Below are 10,098 nucleotides of genomic sequence, written 5' to 3' on the forward strand. Positions count from 1 at the left end.
AGGCTGAGGCAGGAGAATCACTTGAACCAGGAAGACAGAAGTTGCAGTGAGCTGAGATCGTGCCACTTCACTCCAAGCTGGGTGACAGAGCAGGACTTCGTCTCAGTCAATCAATCAATAAAATGTTTAAATTATTTTCTTAGCTGGGTGTGGTGGTGTACACCTGTGGTCCTGGCTACTTGGGGTCTGAGGCAGGAGGATGGCTTGAACCTGGGAGATAGAGGCTGCAGTGAGCTATGATCACACGACTACACTCCAGACTGGGTGACAGAGCAAGATCTTGTCTCAAAAAAAAAAAAAGGAAAATTTTTCCTCTGAGTCGCAGGTATTCTAACAAGCCTTGACGGCCCCCATTTTGAGATTACAGCCTGTGGCAAGGGCCTGGCAAACAGGTTCTGTGTGTATAATTGAGGTCCTTGTGGAGTAACATTTCCTCGGGCTGCATCAGCCTGTGGGTGAAAGTAAAGTTGGGTGCGGTGGCTCTCCCTGGATTCCTTGATGCTTTTAATGCCCTGAGTCCTCTACCCCACTCAACCACATTGACACTTGTGCACCAAGGTGCATGGTGTGGCCCCAGTGCCCACAGGATGGCTTGTGAGAACTGCTCCTTCAGCCCCCACCTGTGGCCTCTCCTTCTTTCTAGGGTGAAGTCTGGTTCCTGATGTTCATGCCACACTCCTTCTCACCAGGGTGCACAGGCATCACTGCCTCTAAAACACCTCATTGAAACCTGTTCCTGGTTGGGCCACCTCACCAGTCCAGGATGGCCTTCTCTGAAGCCAGTTCTCCCACCATAGTGGAAGTAAAGAAAATTATGAAAACTGGCCAGGTATGATGGCGCATGCCAGTAATCCCAGCACTTTGAGAGGCCAACTGGGGTGGATCACTCAAGATCAGGAGTTTGAGACCAGCCTGGCCAGCATGGCAAAAACCCACCTCTACTAAAAATACAAAAAATTAGCCGGGTGTGGTGGCGTGCACTGTAATCCCAGCTACTGAGGAGGATGAGGCATGAGAATCGCTTGAACCTTGGAGGTGGAGTTTGCAGTGAGCTGAGACCATGTCACTGCACTCCAGCCAGGGTGACAGAGCAAGACTCTGTCTCAAAAAAAAAAAAAAAAAAAACAGAAAGAAAGAAAGTTATGAAAACTCTCTCTTGAATATATGGGCACCTCCTGAACAGGGAGATTGTTGAGGGGAGCTCCTAGAAGGTGGGAGAGGGTATCCTGGCAGAGCAGGAGCTGGGACCTCAGTGTATTCAGTGTCTAGATCTCAGTGGTGCCCTTTGTCACAAATATCCATCGGCATCCACTGACTTATGTGGGGGAACCTGGGGAAAAACCAATGATATGGTTTGGCTGTGTCCCCAGCCAAATGTCATCTTGAATTTTAGCTCACATAATCCCCACGTGTTGTGGCAGGGACTTAGTAGGAGGTAACTGAATCATGGGAGCGGGTTTTTCCCATGCTGTTCTCATGATAGTGAATAAGTCTAAAAGAACCGATGGTTTTATAAAAGGGCAGTTCCCCTGCACATGCTTTCTTGCCTGCCACCATGGAAGATGTGCCTTTGGTCTTCCTTTGCCTTCCGTCATGATTGTGAGACCTCCCCAGCCATGGTGAACAGTAAGTCCCTTAAACCTCTTTTTTTTATATAAATTACCGAGTCTCAGGCATGTCTACTTTATTTCTTTTATTTCTTTTTTTTTTTTTTTTTTGAGACAGTCTCTCTCTGTTGCCCAGGGTAGAGTGCAGTGGCGTGATATTGGCTCACTGCAACCTCCATCTCCTGGGTACAAGCGATTCTTCTGCCTTAGCCTCCTGAGTAGCTGGGATTACAGGCGCCCGCCACTATGCCTGGCTAATTTTTGTATTTTTAGCAGAGATAGAGTTTCACCATATTGGTCAGGCTGGTCTTGAACTCCTGACCTCATGATCCGCCTGCCTTGGCCTCCAAAGTGCTGAGATTACAGGCATGAGCTACTGCTCGGGACTCTTTTTTTTTTGACACAGAGCCACACTCTGTCACCCAGGCTGGAGTGCATTGGCATGATCTCAGTTCACTGCAACCTCTGCCTTCCTGGTTCAAGCGATTCTCCTGCCTCAGCCTCCTGAGTAGCTGGGACTACAGGTGCCCGCCACCATGCCTGGCTAATTTTTCATATTTTTAGTACAGATGGGGGTTCACTGTGTTAGCCTGATGGTCTCGATCTCATGACATCGTGATCTGCCTGCCTTGGCCTCCCAAAGTGCTGGCTCATTACAGGCATGAGCCACCGGGCCTGGCCTTTGCCATCTTTTTTTTTTTTTTTTTTTTTTTTTGAGATGGAGTCTCGCTCTTGTTGTCCAGGCTGGAGTGTAATGGTGCGATCTTGGCTCAACACAACCTCCACCTCCCAGGTTCAAGCGATTCTCCTGCCTCAGCCTACCGAGTAGCTGGGATTACAGGCATGCACCACCATGCCTGGCTAATTTTTTATTTTTAGTAGAGAAGGGATTTCTCCATATTGGTCAGGCTGGTCTCAAAATCCCAACCTCAGGTGATCCACTCGCCTCAGCCTCTCAAAGTGCTGGGATTACGGGCATGAGCCACCGCGCCTGGCCAGGATTCTCTTAATGTAATACAGACCCTCATTTCTTCCCTGTATCATATGATCCTGGCAGATTGCCCAGCCCCAGGTGATCCACCCGCCTCTGCTTCCCGAAGTGCTGGGATTACAGGCATGAGCCAACTCACCAGGCCATTTTTTTTTTTTTGAGATGGAGTCTCACTCCATCGCCCAAGCTGGAGTGCAGTGGCACGATCTCATCTCACTGCAGCCTCTGCCTCCTGGGTTCAAGCGATTCTCCTGCCTCAGCCTCCCGTGTAGCTGGGACTACATGCGCATGCCACCATGCCTAGCTAATTTTTTGTATTTTTAGTAGAGACGGGGTTTCACCATGTTAGCCAGGACAGTCTCCATCTCCTGACCTCGTGATCTGCCCACCTCGGCCTCCCAAAGTGCTGGGAGTACAGGTGTGAGCCACTGTGCCAGGCCTTTGCCATCAGCTTTTAAAGGAAATGGTCACTGAGAACTGGATGCTAGGTGGGCAGGTTTTTTCTTTCAGCTTTTTTTTTTTTTTTTAAGCCATCATACTTTATAGATTCTTTCAGCACTGTCAAATTATCTTCTGGCTTTTATTATTTCTGTTTAGAATTTAAGCCGGGCATGGCGGCTCACACCTGTAATCCCAGCACTTTGGAAAGCCACAGCAGGCAGATCACATGAGCCCAGGAGTTGGAGACCAGCCTGGCCAACAGGGTGAGGCCCTGTAGCAATATGTGGTAGCCCTTTTTCAGTACATTGGCCAGTCCAGCTCAGTTGGATGTCATTTACATATGTATCTTATATTTTAGATAGAAGAGATTTCTTAAAAGCTTAGAGCATAATACGAATATTTATTTGATTGCGCCATCTAACAAATCAGAATAAATACATTTCAGGTCTAGGCATTGTGTTTTGTATTTCTCTAAACTAGTGTGGGCGTGTGTGTATGTGTGTATCACTTTACCCAGCCACAGCAAGTGAGTATGTATGAAATGGCTGCAGCAAAGCCAAAACTATGATATGCCTTTGAGAAAAAAGTTCTGAACTGGGTGCACTGGCTCATGCCTCTAATCTCAGCACTTTGTGTGGCCAAGATGGGAGGATTGCTTGAGGCCAGGAATTCGAGACCAGCCTGGGCAATATAGCGAGATCCTGTCTCTGTTGGCCGGGCGCGGTGGCTCACACCTGTAATCCCAGCACTTTGGAAGGCCAAGGCAGGCGGATCATGGAGTCAGGAGATCAAGACCATCCTGGTTAACTGGTGAAACCCCATCTCTAATAAAAATACAAAAGATTAGCCAGGCATGGTGGCGGGTGCCTATAGTCCCAGCTGCTCTGGAGGCTGAGGCAGGAGAATGGCGTCAACCGGGAGGCAGAGCTTGGAGTGAGCAAAGATCGCGCCACTGCTCTCTAGCCTGGGCGACAGAATGAGACTCCGTCTGAAAAAAAAAATTATCCAGAGTTGTTGGTGCACACCTGTAGTTCCAGCTACTTGGGAGGCTAAAGTGGGGAGGATCACTTGAGCCTGGGCAGTCATGGCTACAGTGAGCTGTGATCATGCCACTGCACGGTAGCCTGGGTTATAGAGCAAGACCATATGTCAAATAAAGAAAAGAAAAGAAACTTAAGAAATGCCTTTAACAGAGACCATCTCATGTATTGCAGGTTGCTGTTACTTTAGGTGGAGTTAAGAGAAATAATTTTTGGTCAGTGACTTAGTGAATAAATTGACCATTTGTGCTACTTCCCTGGGCGAGGGCGTAGAGAATGGTACAAAGTAGGCTACAGTAGCCAGATTATCTTGTATGTAATTTTGAGCTGTTAGTCTGGAAAATGCCATCCTCAGATTAGAGTTACAATTTTGCTTAACCAAGGAGGGCGTGGTCTAGTACAATAAAAGACTATTGTCTAGAACTCATTCCTTGAGAATGCTCCACTGCTTGCTCTGCTCATTCCAGCAGCAATCAACTCTACGTTATATTCTAGGGAGTTGATTATCATTTGGAATTATTTTCCAAGGCTAACGTTTGGACAAATAATGTTTTGTTTTATTTAACATTAAAACTCTGACATCGACATTCACATTCATTTTGGAGGCATTATGTTTAATCATATGAAAGTTGGTGAACCTTGGATTACAGATTGCAAATGCTAATAAGTCTTTTATTAGAATGATGGCATCTTCATACCATGAAGTTGAGGACTGAAAGATATATAAGAAGAGTACCTATAAATAGAAAGAAAATAGTAATGACATAGAAAAATGAGCAAAATCAGTTAATTTCTTCAAAGAAAATATATTAGTGCCAATAAATATCTGCAAAGATGGCTAACCTTAGGGAAATGCACATTAAATGATTTTTTTTGTTTGCCTGTCAGATTGACAAATTAAAGTTCAATAATGTTATCGTTATGAGGTTATGGGAAACCAGATTCTCATACACTGTAGGTGGGAATGTAAATAGTAATATTTTGTCAGACTGGTTTGGTATATGTCAAAATTTTAAATGCACATACCCTTTGGCATTCCGTTTCTGTTTCTAGCAAACTGTTCGATTTATTTTTAATTACATTTGTATCCCAAGTGCCTGTCCCAAGTGCTTGTGTCCCAAGTGCCTGTCATACAGTAATCAATCAGTATATAAATATTTGGTGAATGAGTGCAGAGGGAACACTATAGGAATATGTACCACATATAGTAACTGTCTCTGGATGATGACTAACACATTTTTTTTCTACTTGTCTATATATATCGGGTTTTGTAAATAATGAGTATTCTTTACTTTTCTAACTGGAAAAAAAAATTGAAGGGAAAAAAATCACCCATAAGTTTTATTCCTTAACTGAGGTCAAAGGATAGCTTATTGTTTTACTAGAATTGATTGGATGTTTCCTGTAAGTCCCAGATGAGTTGCCTGGAGATAGGAGTGACCTGTGAGGGCATGACATTGAACCCAGGAATAGGAAGCAGGGCCCGCTCAAAAAGGATAGACGGAAAATATTCACATCTGCAAAGTGATTTTGTTTTGCTTTTCTGAGATGAAACTGGTTTGCATCCAGAACCTTAAGAAAGAACACTAATAGTTCTGTGAGCTTTGTAAGTGAGCTTTGTACCTATCTGTCCTTTTTAGGGTACATGGACCCAGAATATATCCCAGCCCTGGGGCACAATTTACAGAATCCTAACTGTCCCAGAAGCAGAGATCATTTTTACTCTGTCTTCCCTGACATAAGTGGAACCAATTGAATTGTGCATTCTTTATGTCCAGGTTGCTCAATCAAGCTCCTATTTATTGGAGTGCAGTGCTCCAACAGGAGCTGCGGGTGGCCCCTCGGAGCTCCCTCCTGGAAGCAGTGCTGGTGGTGGTTATCTGTCTATGGACAGGTCTGTCTGCCCAGGAGAGAAAGAGTTGAGTTTCGTGCAGTTGATCCCCCATGTTTCTTCCTGTGTTTACAGGATGTGCTGTCTGTAGCTCTGATGTCCAATCTGGGTGTGCTGACTCTCCTACCTTCTACCATTACGGCTGTCACCACCACTACATAGCCTTTCAAATGATGGCACTCTCTTTTGGTAGTACCCTTGCTCTCTTTTTATACTTAGATGCAGCAGAATGATCTGAGTCATGTGTTTAACTGATACACATTGGTCCCATGATAGGTGTTTATTTTTATTAAAAAGTTCATGTGTGAATTTTTTTTTTTTTTTTTTAATGGAGCCTCGCTCTGTCACCAAGACTGGAGTGCAGCGGCACAATCTCGGCTCACTGCAAGCTCCACCTCCCAGGTTCACGCCATTCTCCTGCCTCAGCCTCCCGAGTAGCGGGGACTACAGGCGCCCGCCACCATGCTCGGCTAATTTTTTTTTTTGTATTTTTAGTAGAGGCAGGGTTTCACTGTGTTAGCCAGGATGGTCTCGATCTCCTGACCTCATGATCTGCCCACCTTGTCCTCCCAAAGTGCTGGAATTACAGGCGTGAGCCACCATGCCCAGCCTCATGTGTGATTTTTAACAAAAGTTTAAAATTTGGAATAATTAATAACTTCAAATCCATAGGAAGCTATAAATATAGTACAGACAAGTCCTGTGTACTCTTCTGGTTTGCTTAATGGTTACATGTTACATAACTATAATATAATGTGAAACCAGGAAATTGATATTTGTGCAATGTATGTGTATAGTGTCATGCACATTTTATCTCATACGTATATTCCTGTAGCCACCACCATAGTCAAAATACAGAACTATTCCATTACCCTAAAGACTTCCCTCATGCCCTTTTAGTCACATCCTGTGTCAGCAGTCCCCAGGGCTGCCCCCAGGTTTTGTAATTCGCTTGAGGCTCTCACAGGACATATTTATTCCTTGCTATGGTTTGTTACAGTGAGGGGATACAAAGCAGGATTAATAAAAGGTAGTTGTGCATTGAGCAGATTCTACAGGACACCAGCATTGTTAAGATTCGAAGAGTCTTCTCCCAGCAGAGTTGCCCAGGATGTGCTTACTTCCCCAGCCGTAAACTCTACAACATGTGTGAAGTGTTTTTTATTGTGAAAGCTCATGTACGCCTCAGAATCCAGGGTTTTTATTGGAGGCTGGTCACATAGTATATTAGTTCGTTCATTCTCACATAGCTATAAAGAAATACCTGAGACTGAGTAATTTATAAAGAAAGGAGATTTAATTGGCTCACAGTTCTACAGGCTGTACAGGAAGCATTGCAGCTTCTGCTTCTAGGGAGGCCTCAGGAAGCTTCCAATCATAGTGGAAAGCAAAGTGGGGGCAAAGTATCTCTCCTGGTGGGAGCAGGAGCAAGAGAGAAGGTGCTACACATGTTTAAACAACCAGATCTCACAAGCACAGAACCACAGGGGATGGTGTGAAATCATTCATGAGTAACTGCCCCATGATCAGATCACCTTTCACAGGCCCCACTTCCAACATTGGGGATTACAGTTCATCATGACATTTGGGTGGGGACACAGTTCCAAACCATATCACATAGGCATATAGTCCCTTTGTGACTATCACTGTTAGAGCAACTCCAGAAGGAAATCAGGTGTTTACCATAAATCATACAGTTTGCACAAAATATCTAGACAAGCTGGACAGTGTGGTTCAGTACCGTAACCATACAAAACACACTTATCATTTAGGGCGTAGGGCTAGTACAAGACCTCAGTTTCTAGGAGCTGACCAAGGGCCAGTCTAACCCACCTGACCAAGCAGACCCGTCTGAGAATGTGCATCATTTGAGCAACTCAGGCCTGCTGGGTTAACTGCTTACACCATTTTCCTTCCCCTCCTCTCCCTTGCCTTCACCACTCTTAACCTGGAAAAAGCACTAATTTGTCCCCCATATCTGTAGTTTTGTCATTTGGAAAGGTTGTAGAAATCCTAGAGTATGTGACCTTTTAAGATGCACTTTTTAAAAAACTCAGATTTTGCTCTTGAGCATCCAGGTCTTTACATGTGTTAATAGTTTGTTCTTTTTAGTGTTAGGTATTCTCTCATGTGGTCATGCCCCAGTTTGTTTAACCATCCCATAGATGATGTTTATTTTCCCTTGTAAAGTTGGTTACCGTGTATAATTTTTTTTTTTTTTTTTTAAGACAGTGTCTTGCTCTGTTGCCCAGGCTGGAGTGCAGTGGCATGACCTAAGCTCACCACAACCTCCGCCTTCTGGGTTCAAGTGATTCTCCTGCCTCAGCCTCCTGAGTAATTGGGACTACAGGAGCATACCACCATGCCCGGCTAATTTTTGTATTTTTAATAGAGACGGAGTTTCACTGTGTTGGCCAGGCTGGTCTCAAACTCCTGACCTTGTGATCTGCCCACCTCAGCCTTCCAAAGTTCTGGGATTCGAGGCGTGAGTCACCGCGCCCATCCAGCATGTATAATTTTAATGTAATGGCTAATCACTCATGAGGGGAAGAAATGGCTAATCACTCATGAGGGGAAGAGATTTTTGAACATTTTTAAATAATAGAGACAGGGTCTTGCTATGTTGCCCAGGCTGGTCTTGAATGCTTGGTTTCAAGCCATCCTCCCACCTTCGCCTCCCAAAGTGCTGGGATTATAGGCATGAACCATTGCACCTGGCCCCAGGGAAGGGAGTTTTGTATTTATTAAGCATTTAGTGTGTATCATTGCTTTTTAGCCATGTTATTCTATAGTCTCTACAATAACCTTATTCATTCAGTTATTGTTCTTGCAACAGATTTGAGAACCTATGATACGCCCATTTGTGCAGGGAAAAAACCCCTCAAACTGTATTTTTCCTCTGCTCATGCCACAGCAATCATCAACACAGAAGACTTCCATGACCATATGTGTGGGGATTCTTCCCCTACACACCACACCAGCTGGGTGTCTTCTAGTTCACTTCCTGCACTATCTACCAGGAGATAGGGTCAGATCGCATGGGGTGAGGACTCAGTCCCCATGACTGCCCCTCCTAACCCCCATCAGTTGCAACTCCAGGCCTCCAGGACTTCTAACTGACCAGCTTCAAGTTGGGGTTCCCATGGCTCCCTTTTTAGGTTCAATTAATTTGCTGAGGTGGTTTACAGAACTGAGGGAGATGCTTATGTTTACCGGTTTATTACAACAGATATTGCAAAGGATCCAGGTGAAGGAGATGCTGGGGGGCGAGGAATGGGGGAAGGTGCAGAACTTCCATGCCCTCCCTGGGCGCACACCCTCTAGGAACCTCCACTGTGCAGCTATCTGAAAGCTTCCTGGGCCCAGTTCTCCTGAGTTTTTATGGAGGCTTCCTGACATCAGCATTCGTCCCTCAGAGTATAGAGCTGGACCCTCTCTGGGGAGGGTTTAAGACCAATCCAGAGTAGAGTCCTGCCTTGGGGCAGGTAAAAGGAGGGCAGGAGAAAGTCAGAGAGGCTGCCCATGAGGCCTAACACACCCAGCCTTATAACAAAAGCCTGGGGCTGGGCGTGGTGTCTCATGCCTGTAATCCCAGCACTTTGGGAGACTGAGGTGGTCGCCTCCCAAGTAGCTGGGACTACAGGCGCCCACCACCACGCCTGGCTAATTTTTTTGTATTTTTAGTAGAGACGGGGTTTCACCATGTTTGCCAGGATGGTCTCGATCTCCTGACCTCATGATCCGCCTGCCTCGGTCTCCCAAAGTGCTGAGATTACAGGCACAAGCCATCGCACCCGGCCGAAAAGACTCTGTTTTCGCCATTGAATAGTCTTTGTACTTTTGTGGAAAATCAGTTGACAGAAGAATTGTGGGTTTATTTCTAGAATCTCAATTTATTCTGTTGATTTCTATGACTGTCCTTGTGCCAGTACCACACTGTAGTAATTACCATGGCTTTGTAGTAAGTTTTGAAATCAGGAAATGTCAGTTTTCTTACATTCTTTTTCAAGATTGTTTTGGCCATTCTGGGTCCTTGTTCTCTTCTGCATTTTAGGGTTCATGTGCTTTCATTGGGCCCATCTAGATATCTAGCATAGTCTCCTTATTTTAATGATTAGTCAACTTAAT

Source organism: Pongo abelii, chromosome 6 (assembly GCF_028885655.2).
Source record: "Pongo abelii isolate AG06213 chromosome 6, NHGRI_mPonAbe1-v2.0_pri, whole genome shotgun sequence".
NCBI classification, from domain to species: Eukaryota; Metazoa; Chordata; class Mammalia; order Primates; family Hominidae; genus Pongo; species Pongo abelii.